Source organism: Herpailurus yagouaroundi, unplaced genomic scaffold (genome assembly GCF_014898765.1).
Source record: "Herpailurus yagouaroundi ecotype Mexico unplaced genomic scaffold, PumYag 184, whole genome shotgun sequence".
NCBI classification, from domain to species: Eukaryota; Metazoa; Chordata; class Mammalia; order Carnivora; family Felidae; genus Herpailurus; species Herpailurus yagouaroundi.
In genome coordinates, this window is record NW_024412415.1 from 41377424 (window position 1) to 41401345 (window position 23922).

The 23922-nt window shown below is 37.9% G+C and overlaps 1 protein-coding gene across 5 annotated transcripts in view; it reads left to right on the forward strand.

Moving 5' to 3' along the window:
- Nucleotides 1–23922, forward strand: part of NRG4 (neuregulin 4) — a 190242-nt gene that overhangs the window by 9164 nt on the left and 157156 nt on the right. The window contains exon 4 of one of the 5 annotated variants that reach the window (XR_005795952.1): nt 350–395. The exons of the other annotated variants lie outside the window; for them this stretch is intronic. The gene's annotated coding sequence lies outside the window, so the exon portion shown is untranslated. Of the gene's footprint in view, nt 1–349; nt 396–23922 lie in introns of those variants that run through there. 5 annotated transcript variants of the gene reach the window in all.

Below are 23922 nucleotides of genomic sequence, written 5' to 3' on the forward strand. Positions count from 1 at the left end.
GTATAATACATATGTATACATAATGTATAATACATATGTATAATATGTATAATACATATGCATACATAATGTATAATACATATGTATAATATGTATAATACATGTATTATGTATAAGTGTATGTATATATATGAAACATGTATATGTGAAATATATGTATAATATATATATATATAAATTGTGAGTTGAAGGCTGCTTGAAACTATTCTTTGAAACATTGGTGACTTGAGTATATTGATAAGTGGCACAATTTACATAAAAAATGGCTTTTGTGAGCTGCTGTGTAGAATGAAAATTGACTTAGTGCTTCTTTTAAAAATTTTTTTTAATGTTTATTTATTTTTGAGAGAGAGAGAGAGAGCATGAAAAGGGGAGGGGCAGAGAGAGAAGGAGACACAGAATCTGAAGCAGGCTCCAGGCTCCAGCTGTCAGCACAGAGCCTGATGCAGGACTTGAACCCATGAACCGTGAGATCATGACCTGAGCTGAAGTCAGATGCTTAACGGACTGAGCCACCCAAGTGCCCCCTCCCCTTTTTTTAATTTTTTTTCCCTTCTATAAATGTGTTAAAGAAGTCATGCCAGTACACTTAGTGATGTGAAGGGCTATTGCTTTGGTTAGGCCAGTTGCTGTTATTCAGAAGACCACATTGGTAATATAACCTTACTTAGTGAATTTACCAGGATCTGAGTCTCAGTTTTGTGGTCTTAGAAACCTGATCTGGTCATTAAATGTCTCATAGAGCATTACATTAGTCTGACAACCTCATTAGCTGAATATGTAAAGCCAGAATGTAAATTTATTACTTTGCAGTGAGATAAAACTGTTACATAAACCAGTCATACCAGGATGCTCAGTGTATTTTTCTTTCAGGTGTCGGACCTAGATGGGAAACCAAATTATAATCAAGAAGTTTCTTGGTGAACAACAAGCACCATGAATATGTCTTGGTTTTTTGTTTTTTGTTTTGGTTTGTTTGTTTTCACAAAATTTATCTCTTTCAGAAATTCCTCAAGGATATCATCAATAATAGCTGCTATTGGCATGTACTGTCAGTCCTTAACTTATAAATAGCCTCCACCCCTGTGCCCTACCACCAGGGGCTCTGCTGCCATAGAAACGGTTGTTAATAAACATGGGTATTTTAGAGAATCTGTGGGTTCAGAATTGAAGGAAGGGAAAGTCTGTGAAAAACTGAGTTGCTAAAGGGTGCTAATTTCAGGGATGGACTCCCAAGTAGGATGAGTAGAGATCTCTTTACTTAAAATATATTTCTGTAGCACTGCCTGAGGTCCTTACCCCCACCCCTGCCACTTCTGTTATATTGCCTGAAATTTCACCAAATAGAGATTGGTTTTTATTTGTTAAATGTTCTCTTAAAACTATAAATACCTATGCATGGCAGATATTCTTAGTGACCTTTCTAATACCCATTCCCTGTTGCTCACCTTCGTTTTCTTAGGGGCAACAATGTGCCCATCTTCAAGCAAAAAACCCTAGTTAAAGTCATTTATAACCATCCCATTCTCTTTTGCCAGTGATCCTGAAGACAAGTCTGCTGACTTTCCTAATATAGAGACTGTTAGGTGGCCGGTACTTTTTCCACTTTCTTTGTGCCTTAACTGCAGACATGCAGCTGGGAAATGTAGCAGCCATCTTGCAACCATGAGATGGCAAGCATGATACTGAAAATGTGATTCCAAACAAACTGAGGACTGTGGAGGAGAAGGATCAAAATAGTCGAGAACATTGTTGGACAGTGTGTCCAACCTTAGACTGCCTACCTCCAGGCTTATTATGGGGGAAAAAAGGGGGAGAAAAGTTGTAACCTTTGTTGTATAATAGCAAAGCATTTGATTAACCTGTGCCTACTGTTTCTTGGAAGGCTGACTGTGCAAATTGAAGCTGCAGTGTTAGGAGAAATGATAGGAGAAATTTGGAATGTTGTCATGTGTTGGTTACTTTTTGTGGCTTTTCAGAAGGATCCTAGAGAAGGGGTGAACTCAAATTACTGCCCCTCAGCACAAGAGCAGTGGAGGCAACAAAATATAGCTTTGCTATGGAGGTATTCTGCCTTTAGCTCACACTCTAAATGGACAAGGAGTCTCATAATTTGGAATTTTGTAGGATTATGTGCAGTACCCTCTCACCTAAGACTATTTTTAGAATTGCTTCAAATCTTTCATGAGAGTTCAGAGGTCAGTAGCTAAGAGATGAAAATCTCCAGGCCTAAAACTTTCCAGAAATGATTTTTGGCTATGGTTACTCATACAAGGAATTGATCTGGAGAAAATAGCCCAGAAGCTTGATGCATCTTTGAGGGAACTATAATATAGAGGTGGCAGCTAGTTGTTATTGTTTTTACCTTCTAAGCAGTCCACATTCCTTCTTTCCTAAGTCAAACCAACATGAAGTAGACTACAAAAGCTGTGGAGCCCCTGAGAAGAGCATCTGCTTCAAAACCTACCTTAGATATGGCCATAGAGGACAATGTCAACGCAGATATTCCAGAGATTTAAACTAAGAGCTGCCAGATTGGCTAACCAGGGAGTTTACCTTATTGCCTGCTAAGGAATCTCTGATTTCTGACCAATGAGATTATGATGTGGGTTGTGAACTGTTGACCACTGTGTGCTTCCTGTTGTCCCCTTTTCGCAATAGAATTTTTATTGAGGGGCACCTGGGTGGTTCAGTTGGTTAAGTGTCCGACTTAGGCCTAGGTCATGATCTCACCGTTCCCAAGTTCAAGCCCTGGGTCAGGCTCTGTACTGACAGCTCAGAGCCTGGAGCCTGTTTCAGATACTGTATCTTCCTCTCCCTCTCTCTGTCCCTCCCCCATTAGTGCTCTGTCTCTCTCTCAAAAATAAATAAACATTAAAAAAAATTTTTAAAAATAGAATTTTTATTGAGGCCACTGTGTTGTTTCTTTTTCATTATTTTATAAATGTATATAGAAAGGGAATCGTTTAGAGACAGGTTATCTTTTAGCCATATAGATGGTCAGATAAGAGTTGCCATATTTGTACTACATAGAACAGATAGAAAATCACCCAGACATCCGACTTCTTGCAGTAATTGGGTGAAATAGTGGGGTTGTCTTCCTTGAAGAAATGATAAGTCTGTTCTTTTTAACATGTGTAAGAAATTGTGTGTGTGGGTGCGCGCACATGTGTGTATTGAGTTGAGGCCTGACAGACATTGTTGGTTGGCCATCCCATATCCATTCCTTACTGCTACCATAAAAATTAGGAAGTTAAATATTTAATTGCAACCTTTCTTACTGCTGCAGTAATATAATTCTAATCCATGAATCTGGGGGGGGTGGAGAACTTCATGGAAGGCTTTCCCTGTTTCTAAATAAAGGGTCAGACAGGGCTGGGGTTAACCCCATTTTCTTGCTTTGACCTTAGATATGATGTTTGGAGCTGCAGTGATCATCTTGCAATCATTAGACAACAAATATGAATACAAAAGGTCAATATGTTCAGTGTAGTGGAGCAAAAATATTGAAGATATTGACGAATTCATTCACTACTAAACCAACCTTAGCAATCACTGAGTTCAAGATTTTTTGTTTTTTGAAAATAATGAGTCTATATTTGTATATGCTATTGTGAACTAAGTTCTCTGTTCCCTATAACCCAGTGTCCTTAACTGTTATAGTATAAACGTCTATTTCTATACAATGTCAAGGATAGTTTTTGTTCATCGTTAGTCATGATGTCTTATTAGTAAATAATGGTTATATGAAGAGAGGAAAAGATTTTTTTAACTTTTTACAATAGACTGATTCACATGTGAAATTGCATTATTGAAGTGTTAACTATGGCATCTTCTCAATATGTGGCCCGGATTATATTTTTTTACTTTTTGGAATCGAATATTGCCATAGCTCAGCATTGCACTTTTAATATAATTAAATACCTTTTGAAAATTAGTTTCTCATGCTGAGTTATATAATAAGAAATGCTAAAGATTGTTAGAACCCTGTAAAAGTCTTCAGGAAGAAATTGCTGACTCCAGTGGAACAGGTCGATATAAAAGTCTTGGCTTTTGTGTGGAACAGTCTTTTAGTTCTGCGTCATTGACTACTAGTAAATGTTTATTCCAAAGTGATGTTTTACTTTAACTGCCTTATATCAGAGCATGTACTTTTTCTTCCAATGTCCATTTAGTGTTTTTGTTCACTTCAGACATTTGTTTTATTCCAGTTGTTAACTCAACCTTATGAGGTTTAAGATTATGCTTTTTTATTTTTGCCCTTTTTAAAATTAATTAGAAGTAATAGCCAAGTGTGCCAGTTTTTGTAACATAAGGAAATGCTTGAACACCATACAAAGGTAAATATGGAGCTAAGCAGAATAGACATGTTTCTTTGTGTGTATTTCATAGAAAAATTATATTTGGCTTCAGGAAAAACTCGCTTTCTAATTTTTATTCACATTGACAAGATGTGATCCAAGTACTTTCTTAGGAAGAGAAAGATTATTTTGACCTGATGTTGGGGTGTTTTTTTTTGTACATTCTAAAAACAAAAGCTTTTAAAATTATTTAAGAAATAAGCTGAAAGGCCTAACACTAATTATTACCTTATTACCATACCATCTATTATTACCATACCTAAATACATAGTAAGTAATTTTGAGGTGTTGAGATGTACTGGTCTCCACTGTGGTTTTGTTGCTGGCCTCATACATAATATTTTGTTTTTCTTTCCTAATGTGCCCTGAGTCAGGCCTGACAAAAAACTAATATTGTAAGATTGTTAGCAAGCTAACATCTAAGTGGGAGGCTCTTAAGTGTATTAAAAGGGTGGTTTTAACCAACTGGCTAGAAAAATCTGATCTATTTCTAGGGAGATTTATACATTCTACAGGAAGAATTTGAAACAAAATTTAAAGCTTGGGTTTTTCGTTATTTAAATTACTCTTATTTTTAAGAATGTGTTATTAGAGTGGTGGCTTTTATGACTACCCTATAAAGTTTTTCTGCTGGATGATTCTCCTATCTACTTTTCCTGGCTACCTTGTTTACTGGCTGTTCTTAAATTGTATTGATATACATGTGCCCATATTCTTTCACTATGGGAGGCAGCATTGCTATGTGGATACTTTCCTCTCTGACCTCATCTCTTGCCACTATCTGCTCAAACTGCACAGCTCTTCTAGTTAGCTCACTATTTATTATTTAAGCCCCCATAGTCATGAGATTGCAAAGGGAAGCCAAAATTATATTCAGATGAACAAATCACTTATAAAACTAGTTGTCCTTCATATATGCATGCCTGTTTAGTCTATGGGCATTGTTAGCCAGTCTTTTCTGGGTTGTTGAATACTCCTGTAAAACACTTAATGCAATACAAAGTGATTTTAGGGTTCAATTGCAAACTTTGAAAAGATGTAGATAGATGATGAAAATGATGTTGTTGAACTCAAATTACAAATGAAACTGAAGACAAATGAAGGTTTGGCAGAGTTAGGCCACCGCAATTAAAAAACAGAAAATAGAAAGATGATGCTGACCCTCTCATCTCTTAAAAAAAATTGAATATCGGGGCACCTGGGTGGCGCAGTCAGTTAAGCATCCGACTTCAGCCAGGTCACGATCTCGCGGTCCGTGAGTTCGAGCGCCGCCTCAGGCTCTGGGCTGATGGCTCAGAGCCTGGAGCCTGTTTCCGATTCTGTGTCTCCTTCTCTCTCTGCCCCTCCCCCGTTCATGCTCTGTCTCTCTCTGTCCCCCCAAAAAATAAATAAACATTGAAAAAAAATTAAAAAAAAATTGAATATCAAGATTAAAAGAAGGTCTTGGAAAAATTGTCAACAATCTCAGATTTTTTACAATAAAACCTTCTTTACAATTATGATATAGAAGCTAGACATTAGGTGAAGTTAGTTTGTATGTAACAATTTTGTTGGAAAATTATGCCCAAATCTTTACTTCATTTGTTCATGATTAAGAATTAGTACATAATTGCAATTATAACTGAAATTTGTTAAATATAAGATAAACTGATCAAAATTCTTACCACTATATGTGAAATTTTCATCCCTTTTTTTAAAGTTTATTTATTTATTTTGAGAGTGTGAGCGCAAGCGATGGGGGAGAGACAGAGAGAGAAGGAGAGAGAATTCCAAGCAGGCTCCATGGTATCAGTGCAGAGCCTGACGCGGGGCTTGATCTAACGAAGTGTGAGCCAAAAGCAAGAGTCAGCCATTTAAGAGTCGGCTTCTTAACTGACTGAGCTGCCCAGGTGCCCCAAATTTTCACCTGTCTTATGTGGACTGACTTTAAATGGCTTTTTTCTAATACCAGTTATATTTAGAGGAAGAGGATCTCATATACACTGTAACTGGGATTTAAAAGAATTTTGTATATTTTATATCTGGGATTTAGAGAATATAATTACATATTACATTCATACATAAATTCATAAGAATAAATATGCATGGTGTACTTACCATGGCAAATTCTTTATAATTCCACATATAAGAGGCTGCTTAGTTAACGTCTGCCCATTCTTCAGATCTTGACTTCTTCAGGAAAACCTCCCCTGACAACTGCTATTTTATATATATGTGTATGACTTCCTTCATATGACTCTTTCATAGCCTTCGAGGTTCCTGAGGCAGGGACCTTTTTGGATTTGTTCATCATTTTATATTTTCTCTGCCTACTAGGGTACCTTGTCTGTATTAGGCCTTCAAAAATACATATTGAGTTTTTTTAACATTTATTTATTATTGAGAGAGGAAGACAGACCATGAGCATGGGAGGGGCAGAAAGAGGGGGAGACACAGAATCTGAAGCAGGCTCCAGGCTCTGAGCTGTCACCACAGAGCCTGACACGGGTTTCAAACTCACAAACCGCGAGATCATGACCTGAGCTGAAGTCAGATGCTTAACCAACCGAGCCACCCAGGCGCCCCTCAAAAATATATTTTGAATCAATGAGGAATGATATGAGTGTGCCATCTGAAATGTGGCGGACCTAAGTTTAAATTGTGGTTCTGCCACTGACAAGCTGTAGTTTTGGGACAATCCATTTAACCTCTCTTAGATTCCATTTCCTTCTCTCTAAAATGACAATAATCTACATTGTGAGATTATTGGTAAGGCCTGTATAATATATATGAAATTTTTATTTCTATTTATTTATTTTTTTGCTTGGAATTTTTTTAATTTTATTTTTATTCCAATGTAGTTAACATATAGTGTTATACTAGTTTCAAGTGTACAATACATTGATTCAACAGTTCTGTATATTACTCCGTACTTACTATAAGTGCACTCTTTAATCCCCCACCTAATTACCTATCTCCTCACTCACCTCCCTTCTGGTAACTATCAGTTCTCTACAATTAAGAGTCTGTTTCTTGATTTGTCTCTCTTTCTCCTTTTTTTCCCTTTGCTTTTTTGTTTTGTTTCTTAGATTTGACATATGAGTGAAATCATATAGTATTTGTCTTTCTCTGACTTCTTTTGTTTAGCATTATGCTCTCTAGATCCATCCATGTTGTTGCAAATGGCAAGATTTCATTCTTTTTAATGGCTGAATAATATTCCATCATGTATATGTACTACATCTTTATTCATTCATCAGTCTGTGGACACTTGGGCTGCTCCCATATCTTGCCTATTGTAAATAATGCTGCTATAAACATAGGGGTGCATGTATCCCTTTGAATTGGTGTTCTTGTATTTTTTGGGTAAGTACCCAGTAATGCGATTGCTGGATCATTAGGTGGTTCTATTTTTAACTTTTTGAGGAGCCTCCATCCTATCTCCCACAGTGGCTGCACTAGTCTGCATTCCCACCAGCAGTGCACGAGGGTTCCTTTTTCTTCATCCTCGTCAACACCTGTGGTTTCTTGTATTATTGATTTTAGCCATTCTGACAGGTGTGAAGTTATATCTCATTCTAGTTTTGATTTGCATTCTCTGATGATGAACATCTTTTCATGTGTCTGTTGGCCATCTGTATGTCTTTATACCACATCCTGTTTATCCATGCATCTATTGATGGATCTATCGATAGATATCTATCTAGATATCGATATCTGTCTGTCAATAGATAGAACTTGGGCTGCTTCCATAGTTTAGCTTTTGTAAATAATGGTGCAATAAACATAGGGGTGTGTACATCCTGTGGAGCAAGTTAGTGTTTTCTATTCTTTGAGTAAATAGCCAGTTGTGCAATTACTAGATAATAGGATAGTTCTATAGTTAATGTTTTGAGGAACCTCTATACTGTTTTCTACAGCAGCTGCACCAATTTGCATTCCCACCAATAATTCATGAGAGTTCCTTTTTCTCCATATGCTTGTCAATACTTGTTTCTCATGTTGTTGATTTTAGCCATTCTGACAGATATTAGGTAATATCTTAATTGTGATTTTGATTTGCATTTCCCTGATGATGAGTGATATGGAACATCTTTCTTTTAAAAATTTTTTTAATTTTTTTTTTTTTTTTTTTTTTTTTTTTTTTTTTTAATGTTTGAAGGGAGAGACAGAGTGTGAGAGGGGAGGGGCAGAGAGAGAGGAAGACAGAATCTGAAGCAGGCTCCAGGCTCTGAGCTGTCAGCACAGAGCCCAATGTGGGGCTTTAACTTGCAGACTGTGAGATCATGACCTGAGTTAAAGTCTGGTGCTTAACCTACTGAGCCACCCAGGTGCCCCATTGAACATGTTTTCATGTATCTATTGGCCATCCGTATGTCTTCTTTGGAGAAGTGTCTGCTCATGTCTAATGTCCTTTTTTAGTTGGATTATTTTTTGGTGTTGAGTTGTATAGTTCTTAATATATATTTTAGATATTAACCCTTTGTCAAAATTTCATTTGTGAATATCCTTTCTTATTCAATATGTTGTCTTTTAGTTTTGTTGCTTGTTTTCTTTGTTGTGCAGAAGCTTTTTATTTTGATGTAATCACAATAATTTATTTTTGCTTTTGTTTCCCTTGCCTTAGGAAACATATCTAGAGAGATGTTGCTACTGGTGATGTCTAAGAAATTACTGCTCCCTTCTTGAATTTTTGTGGTTTCAGGTGTCACATTTAGTCTTTAATCCATTTTGAGTTTCTGTGTATGGTATAAGAAAGTGGTCCAGTTCCATTCTTTTGCATGTAACTGTCCAGTTTTCCCAGCACCATTGTTGAAGACACTGTCATTTTCCCATTGTGTATTCTTGCCTCATTTGTTGAAGCTTAATTGACCATATATTCTGGGTTTATTTCTAGGCTTTCAGATCTGTTCCATTGTTCTGTGTGTCTCTTTTTGTGCCAGTACCATTCTGTTTTGATTATTACAGCTTTGTAGTATAATTTGAAATCCGGGATTGTGGTACCTTCAGTTTTGTTCTTCTTTTTCAAGATTGCTTTGACTATTCAGGGTCTTTTGTGATTTCATACAAATTTTAGGATTTTTGTTCTAGTTCTGTAAAAATTGATATTGGTATTTTGATAGGGATTATATTAAATCTGTAGATTGCTTTAGGTAGTTTGGACATTTTAACAATACTTCTCCCAGTCCATGAGCATGGAGTATCTTCCCATTTACTTGCATTGTCTTCAGTTTCCTTCATTAATATCTTATAGTTTTCAAAGTACAGGTCTTTTACATCCTTGGTTAAGTTTATTCCTAGATACTTTATTATTTTGGATGCAGTTGTAAATAGGACTATTGCTTATTTTCTTTTTTTTTTTTTTTTGCTACTTCATTATTAGTGTCTAGAAAGGCAATGGATTTCTGTATATTGATTTTATATTTTGTAACCTTACTGATTTATCAGTTCTAGCAGTTTTGGCAGAATCTTTATGTTTTCTTTTTTTTAAAAAAAAATTTTTTTTTATTTTTGAGAGAGAGAGCATGAGCAGAGGAGGGGCAGAGACGGGGGATACACAGTGGGTTCTGTGCTGACAGCAGCAAGCCCAATGTGGGGCTCAAATTAATGAACTGTGAGATCATGACCTGATTCGAAGTCAGACACTCCACCAACTGAGCCACCCAGGCTCCCTGAGTCTTTAGGGTTTTCTATATATAGTATCATGTCATCTGCAAATATTGAAGGTTTTACTTCTTCCTCACCAATTTGGATGTCTTTGATTTCTTTTTCTTGTCTCAGTGCTGTAACTAGGACTTCCAGTACTATGTTGAATAAAAGCATGAAAGTGGACCCTCTTTGTCTTGTTCGGGCTCTTAGGGGGAAACTCTCAGGTTTCTGCTATTATATATGATGTTAGCTGTGGATTTTTCATAGATGACCTTTATTGTGTTGAGGTATGTTCCCTCTAAACCTACTTTTTTGTATGTTTCTACCATGAATGGTTGTTGTACTTTGTCAAATGCTTTTCTGCATCCGTTGAAATGATCATATGGTTTTTATCCTTTCTTGTTGATGTGATGTATCACGTTGATAGATTTGTGAATGTTCAACCATGCTTGCATCTGGGAATAAATCCCACTTGATCCTGGTGAGTGATTTTTGTAATGTATCATTGCATTTGGTTTGCTAATACTTGTTGAGGATTTTTGCATCTATGTTTATCAGAGACATTGGCTTGTAGTTCTCTTTTTTCTGTAGTGTCTTTATCTGATTTTGGTAGCAGGGTAATAATGCTGGCCTCATAAAATGAATTTGGAATCTTCCATTTTGGGGGGATATCTTGAGAACAATAGGTATTAATTCTTTAAATGTTTGCTAGAATTCACTTGTGAAACCATCTGGTCCTGGATTTTTTTTGTCGGGATTCCATTTCCTTGCTGGTAATCAGTCTGGACAAACGTTCTGTTTCTTTCTGCTTAACTTTGGTAGGTTATATGTTTCTAGATATTTATCCATTTCTTCTAGGTTGTCCAATGGGCTGGCATATAGTTTTTCATAATAATCTCTCATAATCCTTTGTATTTCTGTAGTGTCAATTATTGTTTCTACTCTTTCGTTTCTTATTTGAGTCTTCTCTTTCTCTCTTTTTCACGAGTCTGGTTAAAGATATGTCAATTTTGTTGATCTCTATAAGAACCAACTTCTGGTTTCACTGATCTGTTGTATTGTTTGTTTGTTTGTTTTACTTTCTATATCCTTTCTTTTTTTTCTTATCTAATAATTTACTTTTTATAATTTACACCCAAGTTAGTTAGCACATGGTGCAATAATGATTTCAGGAGTAGATACCTTAAGCCCCTTACCCATTTAGCGCATCCCCCTTCCACAACCCTTCCAGCAACCTTGTTTGTTCTTATATTTAAGAGTCTTTTATGTTTTGTCCCCGTCCCTGTTTTATGTTATTTTTGCATCCCTTCCTTTATGTTCATATGTTTTGTATCTTAAAGTCCTCATATGAGTGAAGCCATATGATATTTGTCTTTCTCTAACTGACTAATTTTGCTTAGCATAATACCCTCTAGTTCCATCCACGTAGTTGTAAGTGGCAAGATTTTATTCTTTTTGATTGCCGAGTAATACTCCATAGTGTGTGTGTGTGTGTGTGTGTGTGTGCGCGCGCGCGCACTCCACATCTTCTTTATCCATTCATTCATCGATGGACATTTGGGCTCTTTGGCTACTGTTGACAGTGCTGCTATAAACATTGGGGTGCATGTGTCCCTTCGAAACAGCATACCTGTATCCTTTGGATAAATGCATAGTAGTGCAATTGCTGGGTCGTAGGTTTAGGGAACCTCTATACTGTTTTCTAGAGTGGCTACACCAGTTTGCATTCCCACCAGTGGTGCAAAAGAGATCCTCTTTCTCCACATCCTCGCCAACATATGTTGTTGCCTGAGTTGTTAATGTTGGCCATTCTGACAGGTGTGAGGTGATATCTCGTTGTTGTTTTGATATGTATTTCCCTGATGATGAGTAATGTTGAGCATTTTTTCATGTGTTGACTGGCCTTCTGAATGTCTTCTTTGGAGAAGTGTCTATTCATGTCTTTTACTCATTTCTTCACTGGATTATTTGTTTTTTTGGATACTAACCCTTTATCTGATATGTCATTTGCAAATATCTTCTCCCATTCCGTCGGTTGCCTTTTAGTTTTGCTGATTGTTTCCTTTGCTGTGCAGAAGATTTTTATTTTGATGAGGTCCAAATAGTTCATTGTTGCTTTGGTTTCTCTTGCCTCCAGAGAGGTGTTGAGTAAGAAGTTGCTGCGGCCGAGGTCAGAGAGGTTTCTGCCTGCTTTCTCTTCAAGGATTTTGATGGCTTCCTGTCTTACATTTAGTCTTTTATCCATTTTGGGTTTTTTTTGTGTGTGTGTGTAATGTGTAAGAAAGTGGTCCAGGTCCATTTTTCTGCATGTCGCTGTCCAGTTTTCCCAGCACCATTTGCTGAAGAGACTGTTTTTATTCCATTGGATATGCTTTCCTGCTTTGTCAAAGATTAGTTGGCCATATGTTTGTGGGTCCATTTCTGTGTTCTCTATTCTGTTCCATTGATGAGTGTCTGTTTTTGTGCCAGTACCATACTGTGTTATGATTACAGCTTTGTAATACAGCTTGAAGTCTGGGATTGTGATGCCTCCAGCTTTGGTTTTCTTTTTCAAGATTGCTTTGGCTATTTGGGGTCTTTTCTGATTCCATACAAATTTTAGGATTGTCTGTTCTAGTTCTGTGAAGAATGCTCATGTTATTTTGATAGGTATTGCATTGACTATGTAGATTGCTTTGGGTAGTATTGACATTTTAACAATATTTGTTTTTCCTATCCAGGAGCATGGAATAATTTCCCATTTTTATGTGTCATCTTCAATTTCTTTCATAAGCTTTCTATAATTTTCAGTGTATAGATTTTTCACCTCTTTGGTTAGATTTATTCCTAGGTATTTTACAGGTTTTGGTGCAATTGTAAATGAGATCAATTCCTTGATTTCTCTTTCTGTTGCTTCATTATTGGTGTATAGGAATGCAACCGATTTCTGTACATTGATTTTATATCCTGTGACTTTGCCAAATTCATGGATCAGTTCTAGCAGTTTTTTGGTGGAATCTTTTGGGTTTTCCATATACAGAATCACGTCATCTGTGAAGAGTGAAAGTTTGACCTCCTCCTGACTGATTGGATGCCTCTTATTTCTTTGTGTTGTCTGATTGCTGTGTCTAAGACTTCCAATACTATGTTGAAAACCGTGGTGAGAGTAGACATCCCTGTCTTGTTTCTGACTTTAGGGGGAAAGCTCTCACTTTTTCCCCACTGAGGATAATATTAGTGGTGGGTCTTTCATATATGGCTTTTATGATCTTGAGGTATGATCCTTTTATCTGTACTTTCTTGAGAATTTTTATCAAGAAAGGATGCTGCATTTTGTAAAATGCTTTCTCTGTATCTATTGAGAGGATCATGTGGTTCTTGTCCTTTCTTTTATTGATGTGATGTATCACATTGTTTTGCAGATATTGAACCAGCCCTGCATCCCACGTATAAATCCCACTTGGTCGTGGTGAATAATTTTTTTAATGTATTGTTAGATCCAGTTGGCTAGTATCTTGTTGAGGATTTTGCATCCATGTTCATCAGGGAAATTGGTCTATAGTCCTCCTTTTGAGTAGGATCTTTGTCTGATTTTGGAATCAAGGTGATGCTGGCTTCATGGAAAGAGTTTGGAAGTTTTCCTTCTATTTCTATTTTTTGGAACAGCTTCAAGAGAATAGGTGTTAACTCTTCCTTAAATGTTTGGTAGAATTCCCCTGGAAAGCCATCTGGCCCTGGACTCTTGTTTTTTGGGAGATTTTTGATTATTGATTCCATTTCCTTACTGGCTATAGATGTGTTCAAATTTTCTATTTCTTCCTGTTTCAGTTTTGGTAGTGTATATGTTTCTAGGAATTTGTCCATTTCTTCCAGATTGCCCATTTTATTGGCATATGATTACTTGTAATATTCTCTTATTATTGTTTTTATTTCAGCTGTGTTGGTTGTGATCTCTCCTCTTTCATTCTTGATTTTATTTATTTGGGTCCTCTCCTTTTTCTTTTTGATCAAACTGGCTAGGGGTTTATCAATCTTGTTAATTCTTTCAAAGAACCAGCTTCTGGTTTCATTAATCTGTTCTAGTGGTTTTTTTTTTTTTTTGGTTTTGATAGCATTGATTCCTGCTCTAATCTTTATTTCCTGTCTTCTGCTGGTTTTGAGTTTTATTTGCTGTTCTTTTTCCAGCTCTTTAAGGTGTAAGTTTAGGTTGTATATCTGTGACCTTTCTTCCTTCTTTAGGGAGGCCTAAATTGCTATGTACTTGCCTCTTCTGACCGCCTTTGCTGTGTCCCAGAGGTTTTGTGCTGTTGTGTTTCATTTTCATTGGCTTCCATGTACTTTTTAAATTCCTCTTTAACTTCTTGGTTACCCCATTCATTCTTTAGTACGGTGGTCTTTAGTATCCAAGTATTTGTTACCTTTCCATATTTTTTCTTGTGGTTGATTTCGAGTTTCATAGCATTGTGGTCTGAAAATATGCATGATATGATCTCGATGTTTATGTACTTGTTGAGGGCTGATTTGTGTCCCAGTATGTGGTCTATTCTGGAGAATGTTCCATGTGCACTGGAGAAGAATGTGTATTCTGTTGCTTTAGGATGAAATGTTCTGAATATATCTGTTAAGTCAATACGGTCCAGTGTCATTCAAAGCCATCGTTTCCTTGTTGATTTTCTGTTTAGATTATCTGTCCAATTCTGTAAGTGGTGTGTTGAAGTCCCCTCCTATTATGGTATTATTATCAATGAGTTTCTTTATGTTTGTGATTAATTAATTTATATACATGGGTGCCCTCACATTTGGTGCATAAATGTTTACAATTGTTAGGTCTTCTTAGTGGATAGACCCCTTGATTATGATATAATGCCCTTCTTCATTTCTTGATACAGTCTTTATTTTAAAGTCTAGATTGTCTGATATAAGTATGGCTACTCTGGCTTTCTTTGGCAAACATTAACCTGATAGATGGTTATCCATCCCCTTACTTTCAATCTGAAGGTGTCTTTAGGTCTAAAGTGGGTCTCTTGTAAACAGCATATAGATGGGTCTTGTTTTGTTATCCATTCTGTTACCCTATGTCTTTTGATCAGAGCATTTAGTCCATTGATGTTTAGAGTGAGTACTGAAAGATATGAATTTATTGCCATTATGTTGCCTGCAGAGTTGGAGTTTCTAATGGTTTTCTCTGGTCCTTTCTAGTCTTTGTTGCTTTTGGTCTTTTTTTTTTTTTTTTTTTTTTTTTCATCTTTTCTCCCCTCCGAGAGTCCACCTTAAAATGACTTGCAGGGCTGGTTTAGTGGTCATGAAATCCTTTAATTTTTATTTGTCTGGGAAACTTTTAATCTCTCCTATTTTGAATGACAGCCTTGCTGGATAAAGAATTATTGGCTGCATATTTTTCTGATTTAGCACATTGAACATATCCTGCCATTCCCTTCTGGCCTGCCACATTTCTGTGGTAGGTCTGCTATTAACCTGATCTGTCTTCCCTTGTAGGTTAAGGACTTTTCTTGCTGCTTTCATGATTCTTTCCTTGCCTGAGAATTTTGTGAATTTGACTATGACAGGCCTTGTTTGATGATCGGTTTTTGTTGAATCAAATGGGAGTCCTCTGTGCTTCCTGGATTTTGATGTCTGTGTCTTTCCCCAGGTTAGGAAAATTTTCCACTATGATTTGCTCACATAACCCTTCTATCCCTGTTTATCTCTCTTCATCTTCTGGTACCCCTATGATTCTGATGTTGTTCTTTTTTAATGAGTCACTGATTTCTCTAATTCTTAAATCGTGCTCTTTTGCTTTAGTCTCCCTCTTTTTTTTCTGCTTCATTGTTCTCCATTAGTTTGTCCTCTATATCACTGATTTGGTGTTCTGTGTCATCCATCCTTCCGCTATGGCATCCATCGAGATTGCAGCTCAGTTATAGCATTTTTTATTTCATCCTAACTTTTATTGCTGCAGAAAGGGATTCTAATGTATTTTCAACCCAGCCAGTATTCTTGTTATTGTGATTCTAAATTCTGGTTGAGACATCTTGCTTGTATCTGTGTTGATTAAGTCCCTGGCTGTCATTGCTTTCTGTTCTCTTTTGGGGTGAATTCCTTCGTGTTGTCATTTTGAAGGAAGAGAAGGAATTAAAACTGCAAAAAAAAAAAAAAAAGAAATTAAAATTTAAAAACTAAAAACAACACAAAAACATCAAGTAAAGGATGCTATTTCTTAGGTGTGCTCTGCTCTGGTTGTTGAAAGGAGCTTGACAGATTAGAGAAAAAAGGGAATGATAAGAAAAGAAAAAAAATGTTTGATAATTTGAAAAAATGAGTACAATGAAATGAAATGATGGAAGTAAAATATAATTTGAAAAATTTACAAAAAGTTAAAAAATATAGTAGAAAAAATAAAGAGAAATATTTTTAATAAAAATTAAAAATAAATATAATTTTTTTCTCTTTCTGTATTCATGAATTAAGAGAAGAAAATAATTAAATAGATGGACCAGCAAAAAGACTGAAGTATGATTGAAATTATACTGGTTTCCCTTAGAAGTCAAACTATGAAGTGCTTTACAGTCCATAAACTAAGCAGACAGAGAGACTCATGGTGTTCCTGAAGAGCGAGGTTGGCCCAGTTTGGTGGGGCTTAGTGTAACAGCTCAGTTCTCCCTGGATGGCGCTGCTTAGCTTACTGGGGTGGATTGTTGTAGCGCATGTAGGTGTGTATGTGCATGAGTGGGAGGGGTGAAAATGGCATCACCCACCTACCCAGTCTTTAGTATCAGAACCCTGTGCTCTCCCCAACCAGCAATTGTGCACCCCTCCTTTGTCTCCAGCTTCCTACCACTCCTCACTTTTACACTGTCCGTGACCAAGCTGTCAGATTGCCAGGTGGCACCTCCCTCCTGAGTTTTATCTCAGATGCGGCTGTGTCTCCCAACCCCTCACTTCTGAGGGATTGTGGCTTTGACCCATTCTGACCCTCTTGGGGAGGGTCTTACTGAGCAATGGCCGGGTGCTGGCCCACCCCCAGGGATGTTCACGAGACCGTGCTGCTGCCGATACCCAGAGACTGTGGCTGGGTGCCAGCCCACCCCAGAAAAAGTTCACACAATCATGTAGCAGCAGTGTTTCAGGGATTATGGTTAATCACAACACATATCTGGCACCAGGCTTCCCCCTTAACATCTTTGTTCCAGTATCAGCAAATGTGGTTCTGGAACACAGGACTTGCTGAAACAAAGGGTCCTCTGGGCCCTTCACCTTTGGAGTGGCCGCACAGCCTTTACCAAATGTCCTCCCAGCAGGGGAACTGCCTCTCCCTTTCTGGCCCAAGGGCCCTTTGGACCTTGCTCTCTGCTGCTGGGTATTGGCCCTTCCCCCCAGAGCACCTCCAGGTATTGAGCTGTGGAGTTTCAGACTCTGCTCTCCCCCTGTTTATAGAGTCTTAATGGAATTTAAACCCTCTCCTTTCTCCTTTATCCCTTTTTTGTTCAGTCCCTTGCATACTCTTTTCTCTCCAGCTGCTTTCAGGCAGTGGGGGTGGGGGGATGCTTTTGTTACTCTCCCCCCCCACAATCTCCTCTCTCCACAAGCAAAAACAGCTCCCTGCCCTCTGTGACTTTCTCCCCCAGTTCATCTTTCCATGCCGCATACCTGCTGAGTTCTGTGGTTCAGGTTGTGCAGATTGTTGTGTTAATCCTCAAATGAGTTTTCTAGGTGTGCAGGTTGGTTTAGTGTTGATCTGGCTGTATTTCAGGGACGAGAGATGCAAAAAAAAACCTTCCATGCTATTCTGCCATCTTGGCCCCTTGAGAATATATCATTTATTTCTGCTCTAATCTTTAGTATTTCCTTCTTTCTTCTGGCTTTGGGGTTTGTTTATTGTTCTTTTTCTATATACTTTATGTGTAATGTTAGGTTGTTTATTGGAGATTTTTCTTCTTGAGGTAGGCATGTATTGTTGTAACCTTTTGTCCTTAGGACTGCTTTTGCTGCATCCCAAAGATTTTAGACCATTTTGTTTCCAATTTCATTTGTCTCTAATTGTTTTTTACTTCTTTGATTTTTTTGGTTGAGGCATTCATTGTTTAGTAGCATGTGGTTAATCTCTATTTATTTGCGTTTTTCCAGATTTTTGTTGTTGTTGTTGTTGTTGATTTCTAGTTTCATAGCATGGTCAGAAAAGGTGCATGGTATGACTTCAGTCTTTCTGAATTTGTTGGGACTTGTTTTGTGGCCTAACATGTCTGGAGAATATTTTAAATGCATTTGAAAAGAATGTGTTTTCTGCTTTTTAGGATGGAATATTCTGAATATATGTTAGATCTGGTCCAATGTGTTATTCAAAGCCACTTTGCCTTGTTTTTGTGTCTGGATGATCTATCCATTGATGTAGGTGGGGTGTTAAAGTCCCTCCTTTATGCTTATTTGTGGCTTTATGTATATGGATGCTTTCATGTTGGGTGTATAAATATTTGCAATTATTTTATCTTCTTGTGGTCATATAGTATCTCTTTTTGTTTCTTGTTACAGTCTTTGTTTTTAAAGTCTATGTTGTCTGATATAAATATTGCTTCTGTGGCTTTCCTTTCACTTCCACTTGCATGATAAATACTTTCCATCTTTTTTTCACTTTTAGTCTGCATGTGTCTTTAGGTGTGAAATGAGTCTCTGGTCTTGCTTTTTCATCCATTCCATCACCCTGTGTGTTTTAATTGGAGTGTTTAGTCCATTTACATCCAGAGTAATTATTGATAGATATGTATTGACTGCCATTTTTTTTTTTTTACTAGCTTTATGGTTGTTTTTGTAGTTCTCTTCTCTAATGGTTTGCTGCCTTTTTTTTAGTTCTACTAGATTCCTTTCTATTTATTTTTTGCATATCTGTTATTGGGTTTTGACTAATGGCTTTGACCATTAGGTTTATATATAACATCTTATGCATATAGCAGTCTATAATACATTTGAGCCCATTCTAAATGCACTCAGTTTTTACTCTTCTCCGCACCCCCACCCCATTTTAGATACATGGTATCATACTTCACATTTTTCTTTTATTTTTTGAATCCTTTGACTGATTATTATACATATACTTACTTTTACTGCTTTTGTGCTTCCTACTTTTCTTACTCCTGTTTATGGTCTTTCCTTTCCACTCAAAGAGTCGACTTTAACATTTCTTATCAGGCTGGTTTAGTAGTGATGAATTCCTTTAGCTGTTGTTTTTCTGGGAAACTTTTTATTTCTCTTTCTATTCTGAATGATAGCCTTGCTAGATAGAGTATTCTTGGTTGCTGGTTTTTTCTTTCAGCACCTTGAATATATCATGCCACTCCCCTCTGGCCTGCATAGTTTCTGCTGAAAAGCCTTATTTTGTTTCCCTTGTATGTGACTGATTTCTCTTGCTGCTTTTAAAATTCTCTCTTTATCGCTACTTATGGACATTTTAATTTTTGTGTCTTGGTATGGTCCTCCTTGGGTTGATTTTATTGACGGCTCTCTGTGCCTCCTGGATCTGGATGTCTTTTTCTTCCCCATATTTAGGAAATTTTCAGCTATTATTTCTTCAAATAAATTTTCTGCCTCCTTTTCTCTCTCTTCTTCTGGGGTCTGTATAACATGAATGTTATTATGCTTGATGGGATGTCTCTGAGGTCCCTTACTCTATTTTCATTTTTTAAAAAATTTTATTTAAAATCCAGTGAGTAAACATACAGTGTAATATTAGTTTCAGGTGTACAATATAGTGATTCAACAGTTCCATACAACACCTGGGGCTCATCACAAGTATACTCCTTAGTCCCCAATCACCTATTTAACCCATCCACCCACCTACCTCCCTTCTGGTAACCATCAGTTTGTTCTCTGTACTTAACAGTATGTTTCTTGGTTTGTCTCTCTTTTTTCCCTATGCTTGTTTGTTGTGTTCCTTAAATTCCACATATAAGTGAAATTATGTGGTATTTCTTGTTCTCTGACTGACTTATTTTGCTTAGCATAATACTCTCTAGCTCCATCCACATAATTGCAAATGGCAAGATTTCATTCATTTTTATGGCTGAGTAATATTCTCTTGCATATATATACACCACATCTTCTTTATCCATTTATCAGTCAGTGCACATTTGGGCTCTTTGCTATTGTAGATAATGCTAGTTATAAACATCGAGGTATGTATATCCTTTTGATTTAGTGTTTTATATTCTTTGGGTAAAACCTAGTAGTGTAATTGCTGGATTGGAGGGTAGCTCCATTTTTAACTTTGGAGGAACTTTCATACTGTTTTCCAGAGCGGCTGCACCAGTTTGCATTCCCACTGACAGTGTAAGCGGTGTTCCCCTTTCTCCACATCCTTGCCAATATCTGTTGTTTCCTGTGTTGTCTATTTTCATTTTTTATTTGTTTTTCTATCTCCTTTTCAGCTTGATTGCTTTCTGTTACTCTGTCCTCCATGTCACTGATCCATTCTTCTGCTGCCTCTAGTATTTTATTCCATCTAGCATACTTTTAATTTCCGTTATTGAATTTTTCATCTCTGATTGGTATTTTTTTAATGTTTTCTATATCTTTGTTGTAGATCTCACTGTGGTCCTCCACTGTTTTCTCAAGTACAGTGAGTATCTTTATGACCAATACTTTAAATTCTCTATCAGGTGTTTTACTTATCTCCGTTTTGTTTAGCTCCCTTGCTATGATTTTGTCCTGTTCTTTCATTTGCAACATATTCCTCTGTCTTCTCATTTTGTCTAATTCACTGAGTCTGTTTCTATGGTTTAGGAAAGTCAGCAACATCTTTTGCTCTTAAAAGTAGTAGCTTTTTGGGGCGCCTGGGTGGCTTGGTCGGTTAAGCGCCGACTTCAGCTCAGGTCATGATCTCGCGGTCTGTGAGTTTGAGCCCTGCGTCGGGCTCTGTGCTGACAGCTCAGAGTCTGGAGCCTGTTTCAGCTTCTGTGTCTCCCTCTCTCTCTGCCCCTCCCCTGTTCATGCTCTCTCTCTCAAAAATAAATAAACGTTAAAAAAATTTTTTTAAAAATAGTAGCTTTTTAAAGAAGTCCTACAGTGTCCTGCACCACAGTGTCCTCTGTTCACCATTGTCTTCTATGTGTGTTTTATGCCCTTCTTTTGTGGCCGAGCCACCTTTGTCTTCAGTCCAGTCAACTGTAGTGGTTCTCTTAGCCTGTTGTGGGCAGGGTTTGATCCCTGTGTTGTTAGTGGGCCAGTCTGAGGCCACCTTGGGCTTGAATTGAGTTGGACCAGGTGTCTGCCAGAGCTGTAATAACTGAACTCCCTATATCACCCCCTGAGAAGCTTTCACTGATGGGCAGGGACCTGTAGTCAGACCTGACATCTGCCCCTGGCCCACTGCTGTGGCTGCAGTTGGATTGGTGTGTGTGGTTATCTTACTCTTTTCCCAGTACAGGAGTCATTTTGGAGTGATGGTGGATCCTGTCAGGGCTGCCATACTCTTCCAGGCTTGTGGCACTGCCTTGGATGGCCTCTTGCCAAGGTCACATTAGAAAGTTGTTATCTGCAGGAGAATGTGGTGTGTAGTGTGTGCTGCCAGCCAGCATTGTGCTGGTCTGCTGTGGCAGGGGACATGCAGCTACCTGGGAAAACTCCTGCAGGGTCCAGGCTGGGATGCAGGGGGCAGGTCTGCAGGAGAGCAAGATGGGTGCATGCTGTTAGCAAGCTAGGGGAGTGGTAATGCTGCACTGGTTCCTGCATGTGTCTGTGTATCTAGACAGGGGCAGGGGGAGAAATGCTGCTCACCAGCTCTTTTGTTCTTGGAGAAGTCTCCTAAGGATCCCTGCCCTGCACAAGCTGAGATTAGTAAATAAGTCTTCCTGTGTACCCCAAGCATTTTTCAAACTGCTGCTTATATGCTGTATCTCAGTGAGGCTGTTTGTTGTGCTGTGTTTTTAAGGGTTGGGACTCAGTTTCCTCTTGCCCTCCCAGCTCTTCTAGAGCTGAATGCTGCTTTAAATTTTTTTAAATGTTTACTTATTTTTGAGAGAGAGGGACAGAATGTGAGCATTACAGAGGCAGAGAGAGGGGGAGACACAGAATCTGAAGCAGGCTCCAGGCTCTGAGCTGTCAGCACAGAGCCTGATGCGGGGTTCAAACTCACGAACCATGTGAGATCATGACCCAGGCTGAAGTCAGACACTTAACCAACTGAGCCACCCAGGGGCCCCATGAATGCTGATTTTTTAAGTTCCAGGGGCACCTGGCTGGCCCAGTCGGAAGAGCGTGCAACTCTTGATCTTGGGGTTGAGTTTGAGCCCCACACTGGGTACAGAGATTACTTAAAAATGAAACCTTAAAGTGATTGTAAGAACCTGTGAACTTAGGCCCCTCTGTTTTTCACAGCCAAATGTTATGGGAGTTAGTCTTCCCGGCTTGGGACCTAAGTGCCTGATGTGGGATCTACTCCTCTCCCCTCTCCACACCTTTGGCGTCCCCCTACCTCCCCTGGAGTTTCATGGGTTAATTTGGCTCCTGACCACATTTCTGCGCTTCATACCCTCTTCAGTGTGGCATTTTCTCTACATTTAACTGTGAAGAGTTTGTTCTTCTAGACTTCTGGTTATTTTCTGCTTTATTTACTCTGATGTGGGTGTTCTCTAGGTGTAACTTTGGGACAAGGTAAGCCTAGAATCCTACTCTGTTTTCTCTGGACATCCCTGAAACTTTTTTTCCCCTAATGTTTATTCATTTTTGAGAGAGAGAGAGAGAGAGAGAGAGAGAATATGGGGGAGGAGTAGAGAGAGAGAGAGACACAGAACCTGAAGCAGGCTCCAGGCTCTGAGCTGTCAGCACAAAGCTGGACGTAGGGCTTGAACTCATGAACTGTGAGATCATGGCCTGAGCTGAAATTGGATGCTTAACCAATGAGCCACCCAGGTGCCCCAGAAATGTCTTCTGTATTTTTATTCCACAAAAGCTAAAATAAGAGCCTTGGTATAAGGAAACTATTCTTATGTAGTTGAGTACAGAAAGGTCCATGTAGTATGATAAAAGGCATTTGAAAGAAAGATCTCATTTCCAGTTTCCCTTTTGATGAAGTGAGGCCAGCGTTGCCTCACTGTTTCCTTTCACCAGGTGCCTTGGAATTAACAGAAATGGAAGAGAGTAGTTAGGGCTCAGACTTTCTAGCCAGCTAGTACTATAGTGAGTGACCATAACTAGCTGTTCTTTAACAATGTGTTGGGTTTTAAATTTATCAATTGGGAACTTCTTGATGAATTTGTTTTTTATACTAATAGAATTTTACTGAGGTGTAATTTATATGCAATAAAGAGTACAGATCTCAAGAATTGAGCTTAATTAATTTTGAAGAATGTGTAGCCACCACTTCAGTCAAGATACAGAACATTTCCATTACCCTAGAAAATTCCTGCCAGTCAAATCCCTGCTCCCAGAGGCAGCCACTGTTTTTATCACTCACTCTTAACTTTGCCTGTTCTTGAACATCATTTAAATATAATCATTTGGTTTATACTATTTTGTATATGGCTTTTTAAGCTTAGTATTATTATGTTTTAGAGATTCATTTATGTTATTATTTGTGTCAGTTCTTTAAATTGCTGAACATTATTCAGTAGTATGACTGTACCAGAGTTTGTACACCCATACTCCTGGTAATGGGCCATGGATTGTTTTTTGGTTTCTGACTATTAAAAATAAAGCTGGTGTGGATATTCTTGGACAAGTCTTTTTGTGGACATAGGCCTTCATTTCTCTTGGATATACTTAGGATTCCTGGGTCATAGGTTAATTGAATGTTTAACATTAAAAACAGCAATAATGGTTATACGATTCAACACCCTCACCACTAATATATGAGAGCTCCCAATTGCTCTGCTTCCTTACACTTGCTATCATCGGTTCTTTTTAAATTTTCTTATTAATTTTTTTAATGTTTAATTTTGAGAGAGAGAGAGAGAGATAGTGTGAGCGG